At 40.5% G+C, this 25,852-nt stretch overlaps 1 long non-coding RNA gene across 1 annotated transcript; it reads left to right on the forward strand.

Moving 5' to 3' along the window:
• Positions 1 to 255: 255 nt before the first annotated feature.
• LOC144181066 (uncharacterized) lies at positions 256 to 25,821 on the forward strand. Its single transcript, XR_013324606.1, has 3 exons — positions 256 to 313; positions 989 to 1,170; positions 25,756 to 25,821. It is a non-coding gene; the product is annotated as an uncharacterized LOC144181066 (long non-coding RNA).
• Positions 25,822 to 25,852: the final 31 nt, after the last annotated feature.

Below are 25,852 nucleotides of genomic sequence, written 5' to 3' on the forward strand. Positions count from 1 at the left end.
AGCGTTCCGTCTCCATCTGCTCGGCGCGTGGCGTTATCATGTTCGCCCCTTGCCGCGTGTCGCTTCCACTCTGCATATTCCTCTCTCTTTTTATGGAAGTTTTCAGCATTCTACACCCTTATTTTGCACGCCGCTGGCCAGATACGTATTGTGCCTTTATTTCGACCCTAATGCACTCTTATGAAAAGATACTGCTGCCATTTGATAGGACTGGCAAAATAAAATGGGATTTTTGAACCATATCTGTGTATTTTGCAGAGTTTTGCCGTATTTCTCCAACGGAACATAAGAACGCTTGGGAATTATATAGTAGGTATGGATTATTGCAGACATGGGCAAACTACGGCCTGTGGGCAACATACGGCCCGTTATGCTTTTTAATCCGGCCCACCGACGTTGTCCAAATAATGTTTTTTTTCTCTATTTCCCCCCCCCCCCCCCAAGATGGCACCGTCACGCGACCTAAAGACCGGCGACCAAACATCCGGCGACCAAAAGACCTGCGACCAAAAGACCGGCGACCAAAAGACCGGCGACCAAAAGACCGGCGACCAATAGACCGGCGACCAATAGACCGGCGACCAATAGACCGGCGACCAAAAGACCGGTGACCAAAAGACCGGCGACCAAAAGACCGGCGACCAAACATCCGGCGACCAAAAGACCTGCGACCAAAAGACCGGCGACCAAAAGACCGGCGACCAAAAGACCGGTGACCAATAGACCGGCGACCAATAGACCGGCGACCAATAGACCGGCGACCAAAAGACCGGCGACCAAAAGACCAGCGACCAAAAGACCGGTGACCAAAAGACCGGCGACCAAATGACCTGCGACCAAAAGACCGACGACCAAACGTCCAGCGACCAAATGTCCGGTCACGGTCAAGTCGTATCATGTCAAATTAAACAATCCATTTCCAACAGACCAAACAAGTGAGCATTTCTACATTTTTGCTCAAAATGCATTGGAATGGTGCCAATTTGAGACGGCCTCCATCAGGACAATATGTCTGTCCCCGGTTGACCCAGTTAATCAGCAGTGTCGCATCCCCTCTTGTGCTCCCGTTGCCTGTTGACTCATGACACCACGGAGAGGAGGAGGCGTAGGAACTTCAAACACTGTGATCTCATTCTCATCTCTCCTTACCACAGTGGAGCTTTGATCCAGGTAATTACTCTGGTGTATTGATAGCAATGCATGCACCTAGTTACCTCCGCTTATTATTTACCTGGACCGCTACAAAACTCGCTGAAAATTTAGCAACTGGGGAACAAACAGCCTACTGATTACCCCAGGTAAACTTTTGGGCCCGGGGGCCATATTGACTTTAAAAATTTGACAGATGGGCCGGGTCAACACAAGATACGATACATATAAAAAACTGCATCTGTTAAAAGTAGATATGAAAGATAAACAGAAAAAAAGGACTAAAGTATTAACATACTCATCACTCATCATTCAAGCAAAAAGTATAAAGTACAAAGTCAAGTCAAGAGGAATGTATTAAGAAATATTAAAATGTTATTTAAAAAAAGATAGAGGAGCTGTAAAACATGAAAAACAAATAAGAGTGGACAGAGCTACTGCCACTGGCTTCTGCGTGACGGCGCCATCTTGGGAAAAAAATAATAAAAATAAAATATTTGGACAACGTCGGCGGGCCGGATTAAAAAGCCTAGCGGGCTGGATGTGGCCCGCGGGCCGTAGTTTGCCCAAGTATGTACTACACACACACACACACAGACACAAGAACTACAGTTTTAGACAGTGTTGTGATCGCAATTTTGTACGTCTAACAACCAGGCTTAAAGATGATTGGCTAAGAGGTTCAGAGTTCACGTATGTTAATGCACTTTTTTTGAAGGGAATGACACAGTCACCTCTAGAGCCAGCCCTTATTGATATGTGGATTTTTTTTTTGTACAAAATCTTGCAGTGGAGGAGAAGCTTATCTATGCAAATGTTATCCTCGTTAAGTTCATTTGCTACCTTGACACGTCATAATAGCCAACAAGTTGAATCCAGTCAAATATATGATGACTTGAGCAGAAGTAAGCTACTAGAGGAGAGCCAATGTACTACATCTCGCTTGCCCAATTGCCTCATTCCAGGAATTATTTACACGCCAGGAGTAAAACAATGAAAAGGCTGCATATCGATTGGACAGACGAAGCCGGAAGAAACATCTCTTGTGGTCTTTATGCGGGTTTAATGAACCGTAAGGGGGCACGACACTCTCCGGGTTTTAACTCACTTCCTGTATGAGCGAGAGGCCGCCACAAATGAGCCTGAGGTGTACAGTAAAATGGCTTCTGGGTGATTAAAAACACTGCAACCGCTAGCGATTGGACGCGTGACAACGCCCCCCGCGGCCGTGAGGACGAGGCGATAACAAGGACACAGCAGGTGAGTCGTTCTTGTCGACCGTCCACTTCGGAGAGAGAATTTCACCAAACGGAGTTAAGACCTCCAAATGGGTTTTTGCGCGGGATTGAGGAAGGGAAATGGAAAAAAAGGTGGGATTTAGGCAGCAAATTGCTCACTGAGTGAATCGGGGAAGGCAATTTCCTCGGGTATCCAATTTCGACATGTTTTGAGATAGATGAGCAAAGATGCATTATTTGTACATTTTCAGCACCGCCACGTCACCATCGGCACTGAGCGATCGGGGTGACAAGCAATGTTCCCTTTAATTTTCCGTTGGTCTGGGCAGAAAGACAACCTCCCTAAGCGCTATGAGTTCCAGTGTGAGCGACATCATGATTGCTCGCTATGGGCACACCAGTATTACACCTGGCATAAGCAGGTGAATGTCAATGTTCCCTCTAATTTTTCATGTAAAACATGCTGTAAAACATAAAAAAAACCTAAGACTGGACCGAGCTACTACCACTGGTTGCCGCGTAAACGGCACCATTATGGAGAAAGGGTTAAAAAAAAATTGGATTTTATTTACTGCGCGCCATATGATTGCTGCTGTGCAGGGAAGACGAGAGTAGTGCGCACGTGCATAGCTTAGAGACAACATTGCTCCAGTGTAACTTGTATATATTTATTATTCTTTGGCTAGTGCGACTTATAGTCTGAAAAATACGCGGGCATTATTTTTCTCTATGTCGTGTCAGGTGCATGTCAATGTTCCCTCTAATTTTTCATGTAAAACATGCTGTAAAACACAAAAAAACATAAGAGTAATAATAAAAAAAAAGTTTGGGTTTTATTTACTGCGCGCCATATGATTGCTGCTGCGTAGAGAAGACGAGAGTAGTGCACAATTGCGCACACGTGCAGCTTAGACGGAACATTGGTGACAAGTAGTGGGCGCGCAGTGGAAAAAAAACACGCGCTTTCATCAATATTGCAGCGTTGAAGCTGGTGAAAGGCAACACCGAGTGGCCAACATATTCCATCGTGTCATCGGCAGGGTGGATCGGATGCCTCGGCCTGACATGGCAACATTGTTACCCCAACAAACCGTCATGCAAAGCCGCCTTTATTATTCATGTGCGGCTTCTTTGAAGGAATGTTCCGCCTTCCATTCATTTGCAACAAATAGGCCAAATAGACCCCGATAGTGAAGATGAAAGCCTTCCTGCCGAGAAAAGGCGGCGTCATCCCGTACACTTGACATCAAACGTGCATACACAGTTTTCTATCGGAAAAATCTGATATTTTGGGTTCCCCCTATACATTCCACTTACTGAATTAGTTAACTGATGAAGGAATCCACGTAAGTGCTAATTAGCGCCAATTCCTCTCCTCCCAACAATGGCGGTAATTTGAGCGGAGTAGGCTCACCCTACGTACGGAATGGGTATCGGCAGCTGCCTGTCGTCTCATTGGTCGACGGCAGAGTGCGTTTGTTTGTGCAGTCCGGCCGAGGTCGAGGTCATTCTGCTTTGAATCTGTGCTCGGACTTTTGGTCGCCGGTCTTTTGGTTGACAGTCTTTTCGTCGTTGGTCTTTTGGTCGTCGGTCTTTTGGCCGCCGGTCAAATGGTCACACAGAGTTTACTGCTGAAACCAGCTCGCAAAATTATATTCATGAGAGAGTTTAATATCTAAGTACTGTTTAATATCCAAGTACTATTTTATATCTACGTACTGTTTGATATCCAAGTACTGTTTCATATCCAAGTACTGTTTAATATCTAAGTACTGTTGAAACCAGCTCTCAAAATTATATTCATGAGAGTTTAATATCTAAGAGGGAGAGAGTTTAATATCTAAGTACTGTTGAAACCAGCTCTATTAAACAAGTACTGTTTAAAATCCAAGTACTGTTTAATATCCAAGAACTGTTTAATATCCAAGTACTGTTTAATATCTAAGTACCGTTTAATATCCAAGTACTGTTTCATATCCAAGTACTGTTGAAAACAGCTCTCAAAATTATATTCATGAGAGTTTAATATCTAAGTACTGTTGAAACCAGCTCTCAAAATTATATTCATGAGAGTTTAATATCTAAGAGAGAGAGAGAGTTTAATATCTAAGTACTGTTTAATATCCAAGTAGTGTTTAATATCCAAGAACTGTTTAATATCCAAGTACTGTTTAATATCCAAGTACTGTTTCATATTCAAGTACAGTTTAATATCTAAGTACTGTTGAAACCAGCTCTCAAAATTATATTCATGAGAGTTTAATATCTAAGAGAGAGAGAGAGTTTAATATCTAAGTACTGTTAAAAACAGCTCTCAAAATTATATTCACGAGAGTTTAATATCCAAGAGAGAGAGTTTAATATCTAAGTACTGTTGAAACCAGCTCTCAAAATTATATTAATGAGTTTTATATCTAAATATCTACTGTTTTCAACAGTACTTAAAAATCAAACTCTCTCTCTTAGATATTAAACAGTCTCTCAAATATAATTGAATATAATTTTGAGAGCTGGTTTCAACAGTAAACTCTCTGTCACCATTCGACCGGCGACCAAAAGACCGGCTACCAAACTTCTGGTCACGGAATTTAGGGATAATCAATCTGCTCTTTCTTATGCAGGAAGCCAAGTCTCGACGGGGGGGGAACGAAACATTTTCGGGGATACGTTTTTTTTGGCCAATGTGTGACCGGCCTACTGTGCTATCTGTGGCATGCAGCGTGTTTACCCCATTGAACGCAACACGGCCAATTGTAGACAAGGACCGTGCTGACGCAGCTCGTAGGGGAGCCGTTCACAATGTGGCCACCACGCACTCTCAACGGACCTTTTGATTTATTTGTGTCCAGTTGGCCTAAATTGCTCAAGTAGTATTTGCTTTTGTCTGTTTTCATGCAGGCAGGACACTTGTGCAAATACTGCAGGCGTGAGTGAGTGCAGCAAGCGCTCAAATCCACGAGCTAAAGCTTTAAATCCGACCAAACATGATTTTTTTTTCTTTTCACTCATTTTGGACCAATAGGAAAATAGTTAATATAGGCAGAAGGGGAGAAACGACTCTCTCTGTCCAATAGTAGAGCCTCTTAGGTTGTTTATTCAAATCTCTGAAATCCCTCTGTGAGCGTCTCTTCGGGCATTGTGAGCGTCTGCGGCGATGCGGCGGCGCCATGACGTGCCTGTGCTCATTACATCATGGCGAGTGGCCACACACACACACACACACACACATAAACACACTGGCACAGCTAGTCACGTGATCTCCGTGCTCCGAAGCACCTCTGATCTGATTTTGCGATGATCACCAACCTACACAGGCATCCCGTGTCTACTCTGCAATGTCAAATTCAATATTTCAATCCTCCAAATGTAGACATTTTTACATGTCCGCCCCCCACCGTCTGTGTGCCAAAGCGGATTTGCACTGACATCATCCTGGTTGGCCTCAGTGGGCAAAGGGGCAAAACCATTAGGTGAGTAAGTGAGTCAGTGATTGGACAACACTTGGACATCCTTAGTACAAATGTGGGAATGCCATCACGCTTATCATGAAGTGGATTTACACCAGTGGCAGGCAGGCAGGGCCTTCATTGCCTTCTCTGCTGGCCTAAGAAATATCTGAATCATATATTATATTTTTGATTTTGTCCATCAATACTTATTAAATAAGTCCAAATTGTCTGTTAGCTTCCTTTCATTGCTTTTCCTCATGGTTGCCCTGCTTCCAGGTCTTTTTTTTCATATTTAAGCATTTAACCAATCACATTTCAGCTATTATTTTTTGCCAGGGTCAGAAATCTGCTTCAAGGCCTTCACAATCAGTTCCGCAGGCTCTGCTGCATTAAACAAACGTCGATAAGACTGGGGCTTTAACCAATCAGATTTCGAGTTGGCAACACCACAATGCCTTCTCACAGGCGTAGGGATACGTCATCGCTTTCACCAATTTTGATTGGCTGGGGATAGAGTAGGTGGGCAAAAGCTACCAAACTGCACAAGCAAATATATTGTTGTGTTGATCCAAAGCCATTTTTAAGACAGACTTTTCAAGTGAAAAAAAAGCTGGACATCATTAAGAAAAGTCGGACAACTCCAAAGCAAGCAAATCTGTCACAACTGACAACAAACATTTTCAGCACTAAATCGAATAAAAATGTATGCCAGAAATACAGCAGGACAGGCTCGACTTTCAGCATTAGCTTCGATAGCGATAGAAAAGAAGAAGGAAAGAAAGGAAGATATAAAGTGTACAGTTAAAAAGGATTTTTGGTGGGTAAAATATGGCTATATTCGTTAATAATATTTTAAATTGTATGAGGTTATTCTTGATATTTTTTTATGTGTCGAGGCTGTAGATGCAGTAGAGTTTTCATAGCCATAAAATAGTTTGAGAGTTGGATTGAAGGCGTCGCTAGAAAATGCAGGGACCGCCACTGATTTACACGATAACGATAGTAGAACTTTTAGCATTTTCTTGCAATCTTCCAATCTAACTGATCAGCTGCAGCGGGTTAAAAACTTGTATACAACTTCGGCAGGCCGTGCCGCAGAAACATGCGTCATCGTGTGGGCCTTCTTTCAGCACCAAGCGCTCAATAGCACTTCACAAACATTTGCGCACGGCTTGCTAGTTGACCGTTGGGTCCGAGGACAAGTTCCCAATGTAAAACAAAGTGCGAGTTTCACACAAACGCTTGCACGCCTACAGAAACCATTTTTTGCCTTCTGCCATAACAAAACAACCATTTCCCATACATCTCACAAAGAAAATTATCAGGACACCTACAGGAAAAGCCGCTAAAAGCACGCCCTCCCCCAAGAGTGCACGAGTGGGACGTTGAAAACCTGTCCAGGGCGTCTTGAAGGACTTTCCAACTTGATAACATAATGTTACATTAAGAGATCAAGTGGTGGACACGGCGAGCATTCCTGTGAGGACACCACGGTCACATGATCTGGGAATTACCCCCACCTTTCTGGAAGTCCCCCCCTCCATCCCTCCAGCTGCTCAACTTTAGCCTACCGTTGGTTAAAAATATACGCAAGTTGCCACATTGGTCCTGATGACAAGCATCGCCATGGCGATGTGGACTAACAGGGTTGGGGGATCGGATGTGTGTTGGTTGGGGTTTCCCTGGGATAGGCAGGTGCACCCCCCACCCCCTATTACTTTCCTGGAAATGGGGTTATATTTTCATTTCAGTCTCAAATGCTATGACTTCTACTATTGTGGTATGAAGGTGAAATGGAAACATCGAAGTGAGAAAATGTGGGGATGGACGTGAGAGGTCACCCAGAGGGGAAATTCTGCTCTGGGTGCCAATCTTTTTGAGACTTCCACTGAAAAGAGGGGATTTGGGGTAAGCTATGTTGGAGATTGATGTGTCAGTGGGACATTTATGATGTATTCCTGTTAGGTTAATCAAAAACTATATTTTAATATAATTATAAAACAATACAGGGGGACATCTGATTTAATTATATATATTTTATCAAATTGGCATCTATGATGATATTCTTGCATGAGAGATATTAAATTCTGACATCGTCCTCGACACAAATGATTCTACCAGCGGTAATTTCTCCTGCCCATTTAAGGCCATAAATAAAAACAATTACAAGGTTATTGATTCATTCAATTGCGTAAACAAAAACAAAATAGTAAAAACAAGAGCTGTAAAAATCCTCGCTGATGATATTCAATAAAAACAATTAAGGTTGGAACTTAAAAACAAACTCCATTGGAAATTAAACAAACAAGCCTCCATTCGGCAAAACAATTCCATAATCAAGCGAAAAGAGCGTACCGATTTACGACAATATGCGAGTAATCACAAAGGTTGTTGGATAGCCATCACGCTGCATCAGCAATTTCTTAAGCGTCCTTCTAGGTCTGCATTATGGGGTAAAGGTCAGTCCTTGGAGTTGGAAGGTGACAAAATAAGTTTGATTGTTAAAATAAAGTTTTAATAAGGAAAGTCGGTCGGGAAAATTAGGAGGAGGGAAGGAAATTTGCAAATTACATTAAAAACTTGTTTCCCGACATAATAATTCTTGTCTGTTTAATGTCTTTTCACTGACGTGTTTAAATCGATACATTTGCTGGTATATACCATTTCTGTTTTGAGTTTATGGTATTATGAATGATCCGCGATAGGCTCCAGCACCCTTGTGACCACAGTTCCCTCTAATTTTCTGGGCAGAAAGACAACCTCCCTGAGCGCACTGAGTACCATTGTGAGTGACATCATCATTGCTCGCCATGGGCACACCAGTATCACATCTGCCATAAGCAGGTGCAAGTCAATGTTCCCTCTAATTTTTCATGTAAAACATGCTGTAAAACAGGAAAAACATAAGAGTGGACAGAGCTACTGCCACTGGCTGCCGCGTAAACGGCGCCATCATGGGGAAAGGGGTAAAAAAAATAATAATAATTTGATTTTATTTACTGCGCGCCATATGATTGCTGCTACGCAGAGAAGACGAGAGTAGTGCGCAATTGCTCATTGCTCTTGACCGTTGTGAGGACACGCGGTTCAGAAAATGAATGATTAAATCCAAAACCATTTTGCATTAGTTGTGTTGTCCATATATGGCAAGCATTTAATTGAATTCATTTGCCCAACTGGTATGCAAAAGATCAGCATGAAAGGACACTTGGACAAATGGGCTCTGTGTGCATATTTCCATAAATATATAGAGACGGCATAAATGCCCGCACGCTGGCGCACGCTCAAATGGGTCAGGAATTTAATAAGCGGCAATGCAGACCAAGGTTTGCCATGCGCGTGTGCGTGCAGAAGTAGGGAGCACTTTACATTCTAATTGGAACGGGATGAATGAAGCCCGGGCAGAGTAGCCAAGAGGCAATTTAGCGTTCTAATTTAGGGCCTGCCGCTGCAATGGGGAGGACCTTCTCACCTCCTGCCCGAGTGGATCGCTAAAGCACACAGAAGAGGAAGTCCCATCATCTGTTTGGCTAAATTAAGTATGCAGATGTCTACCTAATGAGTCGGAGGGGTGTTGTGGTCTGGCGGGGTTAATAGAGGGCAAATTCAGGGGGTTAATGTGCAGCCATCAGCCCACAAGTAAGTTCCACCCAAGTGAGACATGGGATACTGTGGTCGTGGCTACTCCACGGGAAACTCCGGGGAATGGCAAGAGGCCGAATCACAACGCGTTGCTCATGACGACACCGGAGTGCAAACCTGTCAAAACGCTACGTCCGATGGTTTTCGACATAAAAAAACTATTGCTACTGCTATAATAATATATTTTTATGTTAAGACCTACTATATGCATGCATGTACATCTGTGTATGTATATATGTGCTTATATATGTATGTATTTGTATGTATATATGTGCTTATATATGTATTTGTATGTATATATGTGCTTATATATGTATGTATTTGTATGTATATATGTGCTTATATATGTATTTGTATGTATATATGTGCTTATATATGTATTTGTATGTATATATGTGCTTATATATGTATTTGTATGTATATATGTGCTTATATATGTATGTATTTGTATGTATATATGTGCTTATATATGTATTTGTATGTATATATGTGCTTATATATGTATTTGTATGTATATATGTGCTTATATATGTATTTGTATGTATATATGTGCTTATATGTGTATTTGTATGTATATATATGCTTATATATGTATTTGTATGTATATATGTGCTTATATATGTATTTGTATGTATATATGTGCTTATATATGTATTTGTATGTATAGATGTGCCTATATATGTATGTATTTGTATGTATATATGTGCTTATATATGTATTGCATGTATATGTGTGCTTATATATATGTATTTAGTGCCCAGTTTCAGCTTACGGAGCCATCCATCCAAAAGGAGTCGAGCGAAATTCAATGAAACAAACACCAACCCCGTGTTTAACCCAGCTTTGCATGACAGAGGCCTCATTAAGTCAATCAGCTAATGTTAACATGAGCATATCCAATCAGGACGTCACGTTCTGCCCCAGAACGATACAAGGTGAAGTTACGGGTGAGATGTTTGAGACCAAAAAGGTCATCTCTGAATGAACTTCACTTTAACTGTCTGTCCCCACTTGCGCTGATAAGAGCCCGAAACCATGGCAACGTCGCCTGCCACTTGTTGACATCCCAGCGCGGTTAAATATAACAGCACCCAGTCTTTTCTCCTCTACATCCTGAGCCCCCCCCCCAACCTGTCACACTTCCCCCTTCAATGCCGGACGACTGGCTGTCCCACCGTTGCTCCTGGGTGCTATAAATAAACGTTTTCCTTCCCATAATTGCGACCCCGGCGGTCTTGTTTGGATGGTGGCAAGAATAAGACGGTAGGAGGAAGAAAACAAGCACAATGTAAGATGCCAAAATAAACCACATTGTAGGCACCAATAAATGGAAGACTATATCATGTATGTTATTATTGTGACAGTAAAAGATAAATATAAAAACAATGATCTCTGTCTACAGTAAAACGGCACACGCCCTAAGCGGTTTTGTACCCCCCAGCCATGTCGCTTACACTCAGATTTAACGCCCCCTGGAAGGTGTTAAGGCTCCCCGTTAGGCATGCAACACGGATGCCGCCTTCACGCATCCGCCAACGCTCACCCCACGTTATCTTTTGGTCCAGCCGGGCTGGCTGAGTCGAGACAGGCAAGAAAACACAAGTGGGAGGGGCTACTTGCGAGCGCTCCTCAAATTTGCGTCGATTAGCCAAAGCTCCTGACGCCAACTACTTTGATTAACTGGACACTAGAGAGGATGAGAGGTGACACTGACACAGCAACACTTGAGGGGAGGGTTGCCTCTTGTCAAGTGCGCAGTGTATAATCCTCCTGCCTCCACATTAGTACAGCAAAAAGGGCTTTGTATTCACTCATATACCATATTTGTTGGACAAAATAATAAATAAATATATATCAGCACATATATACATACTAATACATATATACGTACAAATACATATACGTACAAATACATATATAAGCACATATATACATATACGTACAAATACATATATAAGCACATATATACATACAAATACATATATACGCACATATATACATAAAAATACATATATAAGCACATATATGCATGCAAATACATATATAAGCACACATATGCATGCAAATACATATATAAGCACATATATGCATGCAAATACATATATAGGCACATATATACATACAAATACATATATAAGCACATATATACATACAAATACATATGTACGCACATATATACATACAAATACATATATACGCACATATATACATACAAATTCATATATAAGTACATATATACATACAAATACATATATATGCACATATATACATACAAATACATATATACGCACATATATACATACAAATACATATATAAGTACATATATGCATGCAAATACATATATAAGCACATATATACATACAAAATACATGTATAAGCACATATACACATACAAATACATATATAAGCACATATATGCATGCAAATACATATATAAGCACATATATACATACAAATACATATATAAGCACATATATACATACAAATACATATATAAGCACATATATACATACAAATACATATACAAGCACATATATGCATACACACAAAAAGAAATGGCTGAATTGAGGGTATGGCTTACACGTGCATAAAAAGACGACATGCAAGGTGACAAAGATGAAACAGCACATATATGAAACGCCTATGAAACGTCCGAGCACCAAAAAAGGTTGGGAAACACTGGAATAGGCAACACACAACTGCCAAAAAGCATCTGTCTATGATACCAAACTAGCACGAATATGAGCAATAATTCACTCTTTGCTAGAAAAGGGTCGAAAAGCGCTGCAGAAATATTTCCCCACGTCAAAAGATCACGCATGCATGTGCAACTTATTTTTGCTCTCCCCGCGAGACAAAGGGCGCGTTATTGGCGCGCACGTGAGTCCCGTGTGACGTTGGCACCGAAATAGATCACACGCCTCCTCCGGCGGGCCTTTTGACTCATCAAAGTGAGTCTATTCTCTGTAAATGCTGATCCAGAAATACAACGGAAAGGCAACGAATGAGGTGAACTGCTTTGAGTGACAGCACCCCCATACCCCCTCCTTCTTTGGAAGTTCTATTCCAGGACTGGTTTGGATTCATGGGAAGCATTCAGTTGAGTCCAGGACTAAGGTGGGTGGCCATTCATTGGGAAATATAGCATGCATTACTTCCTCCAGGGCAATGTTCCCACTTAGCTTCACGCGTTCGCAATTGTGAACTACTCTCGTCTTCTCTGCGCAGCAGCAATCATATGGCGCGCAGTAAATAAAATCCAAACTTTTTAATTTTTTTATTTATTTTTATTTTTATTACCCCTGGTGTGGCCATAGCGAGCAATGATGATGTCGCTCACACTGGTACTCAGTTCTCTCAGGGAGGTTGTCTTTCTGCCAAGACCAACGGAAAATTAAAGGGGACATTGCGCCAGGGGTGACCAAACTTTTTTGCTCCGAGTGTCGCTTTCCAAAAAAATAAAAAGATGCAACTTGAAATCTTTCCACTATTATTTGTCAAGTAGACAATCGTAATTAGGTTAAAAAAATACATGGTTTGAAATATGAATTTGAAGTATTTACTCATATGCTTCCACTAATACTGATCAACTTCCAATTGGAAGGACGTCAAAATGAATTTAACCTTCTTCTTCAAATATATTTTTATATATTTGCAACAGGCCAATAAAAAGCAGGCATTGTTTTGATTTGCTCACTGTAAATGCCTTTTTTTCAGCTACAATTTTTATTTAAACTACAAATACATACAATTAAGCAGTATAAAGCCAAACTAAAGCTAATGTGTTTTAATGTTATCATGCATCAGGACATGTTAGCCCACAGATGTCCCGCAATATTTTAATAGAGCCGAATGCACATTGGCAATCAATTACATCCCTTTTTTTTCTTTCTTACCTCTTAACACATGCGTACACAGAGTGAACATTTTTGCCCTGATGAGCCTTCAAAATGATTTATCCAATTGATGTTCAGTGGGCTGCAAACTCAGCACACAGCTCCGGGCAAAAGACAAATGCTCTCAAACATCAACCCATACCGCAACAATTTAACACCATAATAGCCTCCAATTAATGAATTAACACATGTTTGCATCACATGTCCTGACTTTAAATTTCCGCTTTTTGATTCTGATATTCGGCGCTTGAACGTGAGAGTGATGAAAGTGGACAAGCCACGTTACAGAGCGTTACAGAGCGGCAAATCATGCGCATCAACTGGCACGTTGCGTCTAATGTGTTGAGATGTGACGTTTGCCTTGCATTCCTTATTCCATATCCTATCATGAGATTATACTAGCTATATAAATCACAAATCTGTTAAATCATTTGCTGCTGTTGATAGCAAGATAAAAACGACGTTTGGTCGCCGGTCGAATGGTGACAGAGAGTTTTCTGTTGAAACCAGCTCTCAAAATTATATTCATGAGAGAGAGTTTCATATCTAAATACTGTTTAATATTTAAGTACTGTTTAATATCTAAGTACTGTTTAATATCTAAGCACTGTTTAATATTGAAGTACTGTTGAAAACAGTAGATATTTAGATATTAAACCATTTCTCATGAATATAATTTTGAGAGCTGGTTTCAAGAGTACTTAGATATTAAACAGTACTTGGATATTAAACGGTACTTGGACATTATACAGTACTTGGATATTAAACGGTACTTGGACATTAAACAGTACTTAAATATTAAACAGTACTTAGATATTAAACCATACTTAGATATTAAACCGTACTTAGATATTAAACCATACTTAGATATTAAACAGTCCTTAGCTATTAAACAGTACTTAAATATTAAACAGTACTTCGATATTAAACTCTCTCTCTCTTAGATATTAAACTCTCTCTCATGAATATAACTTTGAGAGCTGGTTTCAACAGTAAACTCTCTGAATACTGTTGTTGAGCTTTTGTTCTCGTAGATTGTTTTCAGAACGATCACACATCATACCGGAGGCTCCTTTTTAAGAAAAAAAAAAACTGTCAATCTGGCACGGTTACAGAGCGACCGAGCTGGAGATTTGACCTAGCATTATAATCCTTTATGTTGATCTAACGTAATCTGATTTCTCTCAATTACTTTGTCTCCAAAATACACGGAAGCCGACGCTAAAGTGAACAATAGAGCCGCTTTCCATGCTACTAGAATTGGAGGTATCGTATTATTCAAATTTAACGCAAGATGAGCTTCTAAAGTGCGAGCGTAATCCAATTCCCCACCCCTTTGCTTCAAAATCTAATAAAATCAAATATGAGCGCTGTGTAAAAAAAAAAAACTGGCTTTGCAATACTAATAATGCAACTGAGGCAGAGAGAAGGTCAAAAAGAAAACAACTAATAATGAGTGGAGATAGGATTGGTTAACCCAAGAGTTTGCACAGTTCGAATCAACAACAGAAATGTTTCGAGACAAATCTCATTATTTTTGATTGACGAGTCAGCATGGCAACAAATATGTTGACGAACACATTACATGGCGCCGGTAGCCCCTCCCCCTTGACAAAAACGTATCTTCTCGCAACGGCGAAATTGCGCCGACCTAAAAAAGGACATGGCTGGAAGATTTGACCATTGGAAGATCAAATCAGAAGACAAACTGAGCCCCGCCAAGATCCAGATGGAGTTTTTATAGCCTTTGATTACACCGGGTGGACGGCCTCGTTATCGATCCGATCTTTCAAACTCGGAAGAAGAGTCTTGAAGAGCCTTGCCTCGCTAATGCAATATGGGACGAGCGGCCCCTCGTTTGTCATCGTAACCTGACTTGGACCAGTTAAATATAGCCGCTTCCGGTTCAAAAGAGAAGGGATTTCAGCCTCTATTCTTAGTTTAGCGCGCCAACCTCCGCATCCAAGCAGACGTGTAAAATCGACCATGGCCGACAAATTCATAATCACTGTTATGGAAGGTAACATCTGCCAGCGACGGACGTCCATCGTGCTCAATGGCAGGCAAAGAGTTTAGTTGTGGCTAGCTCAGGGGTGGACAAACTTTTGCGCCCGGGGGCCATATTGACTTTAAAAATTTGACAGATGGGCCGGGTCAGCACAAGATAAGATACATATAAAAAAGTGCATCCGTTAACAGTACATATGAAACATAAACTGGAAACAGGACTAAAGTATTAACATACCCATTACTCATCATTAAAGTCAAAAGTATTAAGTACAAAGTAAAAAGGAATGTATTAAGAAATATTAGAATGTCATTTAAAAAAAGATAGAGGGGCTGTAAAACACGAAAAACAAATAAAAGTGGACAGAGCTACTAACACTGGGTTACGCGTGACGGCGCCATCTTGGAAAAAGAAAAAAAAACATTATTTGGACAACGTCGGCGGGCCGGATAAAAAGGCCTAACGGGCCGGGTGTGGCCCGTGGGCCATAGTTTGCCCATATCTGGGATAGCTCGCACTGGGTCTCAGGTGTTTTTTTGGGAAATGATGTGTCCAAATAACTAGATGTCACACACACACAATTACTAAAGGTACAAGAGAGCAACGCACACGCCAGAAAACCTGACATTGCCCTTTCCCAGTCCTCAAATTGAGTATAGGATAGCGCCTATGTTGACATGTTGATATGCTTAAAGTGGACGCCGCCCCAGTGACAGCAGGTTTCATCACAAGGCCAGCGACCTTTGTCAACTACGACAACAAACCACATGTCTCACTAAAATGAAACCAGGTTTCCATCATTTTTCCCCATTAAATTGGCTTTGGCTTGTTTTCGTCATCCATTAAAAAATAACAATTGTGCCTTGAAACCAAAATGGGGTTATTTTTTACACATTTCTTAAGATAACATTTCATCATACCCGTCAACATTTTGTGATCATTTCAAATTGTTTACGCCGTATAACAACTTTTGTATGGGATTCCTTTTTCAAGTAAGTTTTTTGTAAAACTGATCTTGTTTTACCCATTTTGGCTCTAATCCGGATCATCTCGGTCACTGGTAGTAGACGAAAACGTCATCGTCAACTGCCTTCTCGTCCCTTCTCCGCCTTTTGACTATATATAAATATAGCGCGTCAGCAAGCAATGTACCCAGACGTTTGAGCTGTCAGTATCATACAGCGACATGTAGGTGTATGTATATGTATATGTATATATATGTATATATATGTATATATATATATATATATATATATATATATATATATATATATATATATATATATATATATGTATATGTATATATATGTATATATATGTATATATATATATATATATATATATATATATATATATATATATATATACATATATATACATATATATATATACATATACATATACAGCAAGAAGGTGAGGATGCAGAAATAGGAAAGGCATCTTAGACATAAATAGATATGTAATAAGTTAACCAATAAATACATGAATATTAGCATATATATATATATATATATATATATATATATATATATATATATATATATATATATATATATATATATATATATATGTATGTATATATATATATACATATATATACATATACATATATATATATGCTAATATTCATGTATTTATTTGTTAACTTATTACATATCTATTTATGTCTAAGATGCCTTTCCTATTTCTGCATCCTCACCTTCTTGCTACTGTGACAACGCAATTTCCCAAATACGGGATGAATAAAATTATCCAATCCAATCAACTGAATCTTGAATTTAGTTCCCTGTCCATTTAGGAGAAAATTTTAGACTATTAAGTGCGCCCTATGTGAGTAAATATGTGCATTTGTACGTTTTATTTTAATAGAATAATAAGGGGGTCAATTGACCGAGGTTGCCAGGTATGCCATCCGAATGATTTTCGCTTCAACAACCCATCCAAGAAGAATTTACAGCGTTATAGCTTTTAGTCAGTCTCTAGTCGTCCCTGCAGCCGTGTTCTATGGCATTTAATCCTTAGAGGACAGGAAACAGGTTGCAATCAATAGTAATCCATAATTCTTCACAATCTCTGGCGGGAGATGGAAAGGATGAAATGAAAATACAGTAGGTGATGGAGGTTGATCTATTTCAAGGTTGGTAATCTACACACGGCGGGGGTGTCTTAACATGTTGCCGCGCTACAAAGGGAGACGGAAGGGACAAATCAATAGACAATGGGACCTTTCTTAGCATGATGTCACTTCACAAGAGCACCCGTGTGTGTGCGCACGTCACGTGGCGACCTCATCCGACCCAACGGACGGTGGTGCCATACATACACTTTTTTGCATTTGAGTACTGTGTCCGTGAGTTGAGGTTCGAGGTTGGATAAAAATAAAAAGTGGAGCAATTCCCACGATGCACGTAAAATAGGGCAAATGACCACAAACGGCGGCGTCGTCGTCATGGCCACCGTTTCCGGGTCCTCCAGAGAATTTCAACTGCTGTACACTACACTGGCTAATCAGGTTAACTGTGATCTATGGCACCAATACGCTCATCAACATTCTTTTAAAATCTAGCTGCTTAAGTGCCTTTCAATGTAAAATTTGTTGACCTACTCAAAAGCAATGGCAGAAAAGATACAGGGAATCTGCCATTTTGGTTTGAAGCGGCCAGTCGCCGGTGTTTTGGTCCCTTTTGGTCGCCGGTCAAATGGTGACAGAGTTTACTGTTGAAACCAGCTTTCAAAATTATATTCATGAGAGAGAGTTTAATATCTAAGGGAGAAGGTTTAATATCTAAGTATTGCTTAATATCTAAGAGAGAGCGTTTAATATCTAAGAGAGAGAGTTTAATATCTAAGTACTGTTTAATATCTAAGTAATGTTGAAACCAGCTCTCAAAATTATATTCATGAGAGACTATCAAAATATCTACTACTATATTCAACAGTACTTAGATGTCAAACAGTACTAAGATAATAAACTCTCTCTCATAGATATTATAGTCTCTCTCTTGAATATAATTTTGAGAGCTGGTTTCAACAGTAAACTCTCTGTCACCATTTGACAGGCGACCAAAAGACCGGCGACCAAAAGACCGGCGGCCAAAAGACCGGCGGCCAAAAGACCGGCGGCCAAAAGACCGGCGGCCAAAAGACCGGCGGCCAAAAGACCGGCGGCCAAAAGACCGGCGGCCAAAAGACCGGCGACCAAAAGACCGGCGACCAAAAGACCGTCGACCAAACGTCCTGCGACCAAAAAAACGGCGACCAAAAGACCGGCGACCAAAAGACCGGCGACAAAAAGACAGGCGACAAAAAGACCGGCGACCGAACGTCCTGCGACCAAAAGACCGGCGACCAAAAGACCGGCGACCAAAAGACCGGCGACCAAAAGACCGGCGACCAAAAGACCGGCGACCAAAAGACCGGCGACCAAAAGACCGGCGACCAAAAGACCGGCGACCAAAAGACCGGGCACGCCATTTAAGCGTGATTTGGACTGTGGCAGTTGTATACTGAGACATATGGAAAAGTCACCGGAGATGACAAGATGACAGAAACAGCAAGTGTGTTATTTTTTAGAGGCCATTTCATGCAATTCATTTACCTTGAGCATATTATACTAGCAACAAGGTATATATTAGCTATTGAATTTCCACACTGAGGCCCACCGTCAAGCAGCATGAAGAGGCGCTTGAAAATGTTCTCAAAGAGCCAGCGCTTGTGCCCGGGCTGACCGAGTGCGAGACACTAAAATCAAGCCCGTTTTGCGTGTTGCACTTATTCAAGCAGCAATCAAGACAGGCATTCAGCAAGTGAATGAAAGCCATCTTCCTAATAAAGAGCGAGTAGCACATTATTCCTCGCTCTCTGGAGTGCACGCCGCGATTCTCGCTTGATGAAAAGAACGCGCTACCTTGGCAAATAAAGTCCCATTCTTAACCCCCTCCCCCCCTCGCTACTAACGTCACTCGATTATGTGACGCTTTTTCAAAAGCCTTTGTGAAGGCTAAAAGCAGCATACGACGATGCTCGGGAATAAGATTCCATTTTTTTTGTGTGTGTTAAGATAACGCCGGGTGATGATTCCTCATCCACACGGCGGGCGGCGGTGACCTCCCTCCCCAAGGGCAAGCGGGGGGGATTCATGAGTGGTCGGTCAAGGACATGACGCAACAGGCAAACATGACTCTGGACAAACACTCAGCGGCGTGTGGCGTGATCCATTTTTATTGACGCGTCTTGTCGACACAAACCAATGTTTACCCGCAGACAAACGCCGCCGTTGGTCTTTAACGATCTGTCCGCAAGCGTGCCTGTTTCAAGCGTTCCCAAAACATAAACTCATTAAACTTCCTGTTGTTTTTTTTCCTGAGGAGGGGGGGGGGGGGGGGATTATTCTCTTCAGCTATAATGAAAAATAAATGAGTAGGTGTCACTTTGACGACATAATCTGTGACGTGGGCTGGCCAAAGTTGGCGAAAAAGGAAAAAAAAAACAACCCAGCCGTGCTGCGACACGAGTAATTGCCAAGATTGATCATGGGAATAAGTGGACTGTTTCCATGGCAACCGCCGCAGGACCGAGGAGCCAGGCGAGGGATTGATGGACGGCCGCACACGCCCCAAATGTCGCAAGGTGTAATTCAAGGAGCCATATTTGCACCACGCCCCCTCCTTGCAACTTTGTAGTAACCGCTATTCAATTGGTTCACGTACGCTGGATTTGTTTTCCGTCATTAGGCAAGTCATTTGTTAATTGAATAAATGGAAGGCTGGTCGGGGGCGGTGTCGCTCATCACCACCAAGGAATACAAGTTATTCCTCTGCCGCCATTGACATCCAGTGACGCCTAATCTATTTTTACTGGTGAGGGCAGACAAATTACTGTTTAAAATGGATTGAACACCCATTATAGGAATAAACTTATTTAAATTCATGGCCGGCAGCCATCATTTGCCGTGACCGGACGTTTGGTCGCTGGTCTTTTGGTCGCCGGACGTTTGGTCGCCGGTCTTTTGGTCGCCGGTCAAATGTACTTAGATATTAAACAGTACTTAGATATTAAACAGTACTTAGATATTAAACAGTACTTAGATATTAAACAGTACTTAGATATTAAACAGTACTTAGATATTAAACAGTACTTAGATATTAAACAGTACTTAGATATTAAACAGTACTTAGGTATTAAACTCTCTCTCTCAAGAATATAATTTTGAGAGCCGGTTTCAACAGTAAACTCCAAAAGACCGGCGACCAAAAGACCAGCGACCAAACGTCCAGTCACGATTGGACGCCCATTAGGAATAAACTTATTTAAATTCATGGCCAGCAGCCATCATTTTCTGATGGAGCCGACTTCCAGACGACCTACAGCAGACTGATTTTCAGCACCCGAGCCGATCATTATTCATTTCGACCCGACCCGAGACAAGCTGGAAGGTGTCGGCTTTGCCGTCCTTCTGGTGGCGAACACCTCACACCCAGCTGCCGGTTTGCCTCTGCACCTTGCGTCCAACTTCCAATTAGCTTGTGGCGGAGATCCCCGACCGCCAAAACGGCAAGGGTCGTGCCGTCTTTCTCCAAATGTCACAAGCGAGGTGTTTGCGACCTGAGGACAATGAGACGGATTGGGTTTCGCCAGGAGACTTAGCAGCACCCAAACTTAGCACTGACTCCCCAAGGATGCTGGTATGTGTGCGTGTGGATAAACGAGGTAAAATTAGCTCCTTGACAACGGGATGCTGCCGGGGATTTTACAACATACAGGTGTCACCTTTTGGCGGGATCGGACGTTGGGACGCCGGTCTTTTGGTCGCCGGTCAAATGGTGAGCGAGAGTTTAATGTCGAAACCAGCTCTCAAAATTATATTCATAAAAGAGAGTTTAATATCTAAGAGAGAAGTTTAATATCTAAGTACTGTTTAATATCAAAGTACTGTTTAATATCTAAATACTGTTTAATATCTAAGTACTGTTTAATATCAAAGTACTGTTTAATATCAAAGTACTGTTTAATATCTAAGTACTGTTTAATACCTAAGTACTGTTTAATATCTAAGTACTGTTTAATATCTAAGTACTCTTTAATATCTAAGTACTGTTTAATATCTAAGTACTCTTTAATATCTAAGTACTGTTTAATATCTAAGTACTCTTTAATATCAAAGTACTGTTGAAACCATCTCTCAAAATTATATTCTTGAGAGTTTAATATCTATATATCTACTGTTTTCAACAGTACTTAGATTTTAAACTCTCTCTCTCTTAGATATTAAACTAAAACAATAAATTTGAGAGCTGGTTTCAACAGTACACTCTCTGGCAACATTTGACCAGCGACCAAAAGGGACCAAAAAAGCGGCGACCAAACGTCCGAACACACCTTTTGGCCACAACTAATTTAGTTTTCCAAACAGTTGGGGGTAGAATAACACGAAAAAAAATAAGCAAAGATTCAAATCTATTGAGTGGTGAACACATATGTAATGATTTCGGAGAGTACGTGTTGTGGTAGTTAGCCTCTCAGAAGTGCAGCTAACAAGGATTTCAAAATGTGGAGTCTAACTACAACAATATAACAAAACAAGTTAACCCTTAACTTACCTGGAGGAAAGAAAGGACAAATGTGGCTGTTACCGTTCACCCTGAGGGGGGCAATATTTTCACCGGTCAAGTGACAATGACCCGTTCGACAAATAATACGAGTTTGCCAGAAAGCGTCGCGTTTACACAATTTTTTACAATTTATTACTCATACTTGACTCACTCCAAAGAGAGACAGAGGAGCTCATTTGAGAAATATTATGAGATTTTTGTCCAGTCGGATGGATTTTATTACAAATGGCACAAATCTACAAGGACTATACACTCAGATATGAACATTTTAAGGTTCATTTTAGCTCTATTGGTGAATAAATCAATGCAGATTGATTGTTACATGAAATTAGTGGGTTGTGTAATTAAAAAATAGCCATGATATCATACAACGTGCAAGCAGGAAGCAACGTTTAAATTGAATTTCCATGCAAGTGTAAAGAGAGCCACAAACAATTCATATTTTCCAATGTTATTCCTTGTGAGCCATACATCAAATTTAAAAGTCAAAATACATACATGTAAACAAATGCCTTTTCAATTTTTTTTTGTAATTTCACCACTGTTAAAGTGGAAAAAAAATGAATATTTTTAAAAAACATTCTTATGCCGTTGCTAATCAATGAGAGGATGCGTTCCAGTTGTGTCTACTGCAAAAAAATGAAATTTAAAGCAGTTCTTGATGTAATATCACAGTTCTGTCACCAGTGATTTCCATATTTTAGCTCACATGTTAGCAAAGAGCCAGATACACTCATCAAAAGAGCCACATGTGGCTCCAGAGCCATAGTTTCCCTACCGCTGGGATAAAGGAAGCATTTTTTTTTTTGTTGCTTTGTTTTGTTATTTTCTCCTCTGAGTGCCCGTGTTGTGTCCTTTTCCTGGATGGTGGGAGTAGATTTTTACGAGGTAGTGGGGAGGGGGCTAAAAATAACCCCAGTTTGTGTGTTTGCCATGCAGAATGTAATCACAGTCAAACTCTCCTCTGACTCGGAATCACAACATTGGAGCACCCTTATTAAAACCCCACCGCCTGGAAACACATGAACGTGTGTTTGTATACGTCAGGGGTAGGGAACCTATGGCTTGGGAGCCACATGTGGCTCTTTTAATGAGTGCATCTGGCTCTTTGCTAACCTGTCAGCTAATATATGGAAATCGCTGGTGACAGAACTGAGATTTTACATCTAGAACTGCTTTAATCTTCTTGTTCTTTTGCAGTAGACACTTAAACAGTAATAATAAAGTATACAACACATACCTTTTGTGTGTGTGCGTGTGTGGAGAGGTGGAGTTGATCTTGAGCGCCGCCTTGTGGTGGTGTTGCTTCCAGTGGGAGGGGAAAAAACAAAAGGAAGTCAGTCATTGATTTTCCACACAGTCAACAAAATGATTTTGTCATGCAGGGTAAATACACAGCCTCCCATACTCGTTTATCCCAAACATACAAACATACACACATGTACACACACATGTACACATGTACTCACACACACACATCCCTGCGGAGAGAGCGCTCCCAGGCAACGCCATGCAAACACAACACACACATAACTCACATGTTGTCAATGTGCCATGGTTTTTGTGTCTGGAAATTGAGGAATGCTAAGCAATATGTGCTGCTGTGATAACATAAAAGTTAAATACAACTGAACTGTATTAAAATCATCTTTATACATGGGATTGGAGGGTGCTGATGCCAATTTAAGGAGTATAAATACTAAAAATAAATACTACATTTGAACAGAATTTCATTGACAATGATCTACAACAGGGGTAGGGAGGGACCTATGGCTCGGGAGCCACATGTGGCTTTTTCATGAGTGCATCTGGCTCTTTGCTAACCTGCGAGCTAAAATATGGAAATCGCTGGTAACAGAACTGAGATATTACATCAAGAACTGCTTTAATTTTCATTTTTCTTGCAGTAGACACTACTGGAATGCATTTTCTCATTGATTAGCAACAGCATAAGAATATTTTTTTTTAAATCATTTTTTTTCCACTTTTAAAATGGTGAAATTACAAAAAGAATTGATAAGGCACTCGTTTACATGTATGTATTTTGACGTTTAAATTCGTTGTATGGCTTACAAGGAATAATATTGTAAAATATGAATTGTTTGTGGCTCTCTTTGTCAAAAAAGGCTCCCGACCCCTGATTTACAATCTACTTGAACTAGCAGGAGGATCATTTAATCGCTGCCAGCCCTCCCACTTCAAATGCATTGGAGGCTGTTAACAGCACCGAGACATATTTTCGTTCCTGTTGGGAGGAAGAACTGGAAATTTACAGTACACAAATGATTACTTGTTTAACAACATTTTGTGGCAATGTGGGCATATTAATGAGCTGTGACATTCAATTATACGCCAGCTCCACCAATCACAGCAACACTTAGCCTAGGCACACACGGGATCTACTTGTTTTTATCAGTGTCCTTTTTTTGGCAAGGAGAGACATATCTTTGGCATAATAGTGAACAGCAGATACGGTTGTCATGGGAAACGGACAACGGAGAGACAAGCGAGAGAAGGCTGCAAAGATTTTACGCATTTTGCAGCACAAGTGGGAGAAGCAGCCTTTCCAATGGGCGGGAGTTGCGATATGTTTGTTGGGGTACTTCAACAAGGGACTGAAATTTCATTATTGTCAGAACAAGAGCTACTTGTGCTCGGACGTTTGGTCGCCGGTCTTTTGGTCCCCGGTATTTTGGTCGCTGGTCTTTTGGTCGTCGGTCTTTTGGTCGTCGGTCTTTTGGTCGCCGCTCTTTTGGTCGCCGCTCTTTTGGTCGCCGGTCTTTTGGTCGCCGGTCAAATGGTGACAGAGTTTACTGTTGAAGCCAGCTCTCAAAATTATAACCATGGGAGAGAGTTTAATATCTAAGTACTGTTCAATGTCCAAGTCCTTTTTAACATCTAAGTACTGTTTAATATTTAAGTACTGTTTAATATCTAAGTACTGTTTAATATCTAAGTACTGTTTAATATCTAAGTACTGTTTAATATCTAAGTACTGTTTAATATCTAAGTACTGTTTAATATCTAAGTACTGTTTAATATCTAAGTACTGTTTAATATCTAAGTACTGTTTAATATCTAAGTACTGTTTAATATCTAAGTACTGTTTAATATCTAAGTACTGTTTATTATCTAAGTACTGTTTAATATCTAAGTACTGTTTAATATCTAAGTACTGTTTAATATCTAAGTACTGTTTAATATCTAAGTACTGTTTAATATCTAAGTACTGTTTAATATCTAAGTACTGTTTAATATCTAAGTACTGTTTAATATCTAAGTACTGTTTAAGTACTTATATTCAAGAGTGAGTTTAATATCTACGGTTTCTACAGTACTTTGATATTTAATAGTACTTAGATATTTAACAGTACTTAGATATTAAACTCTCTCTCTTAGATATTAAACTCTCTCTCTCTCTCTCTCTCTCTCTCTCTCTCTCTCATGAATATAATTTTGAGAGCTGGTCTATGTCACCATTTGATGGGCGACCAAAAGACCGACGACCAAAAGACCGACGACCAAACGTCCGGTATGGAGCTACTGTATGTAAAATAAGAAGGAAAGGGCATAAGATTGACATTCAATGTTTGACTTTAGGGTTTTTGAAAAAATAATGATGTTGTCTGTTCATTTTGAACTTTTCTTTTAACACCTCCAATAAAAAAGTACAACAAATGAAAGTAAGTGGAATAAATATATTGGCCGTGAGGTTGTTTTGCAGTGCCTTTAACGCCCTCTTCTCCCATCTGTGTCACTAGCCACCCACGCCATGTCAAGCTGCCTCCCTTGGACGGCTACTTCTCTCGGCCTGGGCCAGTTGAAACCACCAAACACTTCAAAATGTGCAACAAAAGG

Source organism: Stigmatopora nigra, chromosome 23 (assembly GCF_051989575.1).
Source record: "Stigmatopora nigra isolate UIUO_SnigA chromosome 23, RoL_Snig_1.1, whole genome shotgun sequence".
NCBI classification, from domain to species: Eukaryota; Metazoa; Chordata; class Actinopteri; order Syngnathiformes; family Syngnathidae; genus Stigmatopora; species Stigmatopora nigra.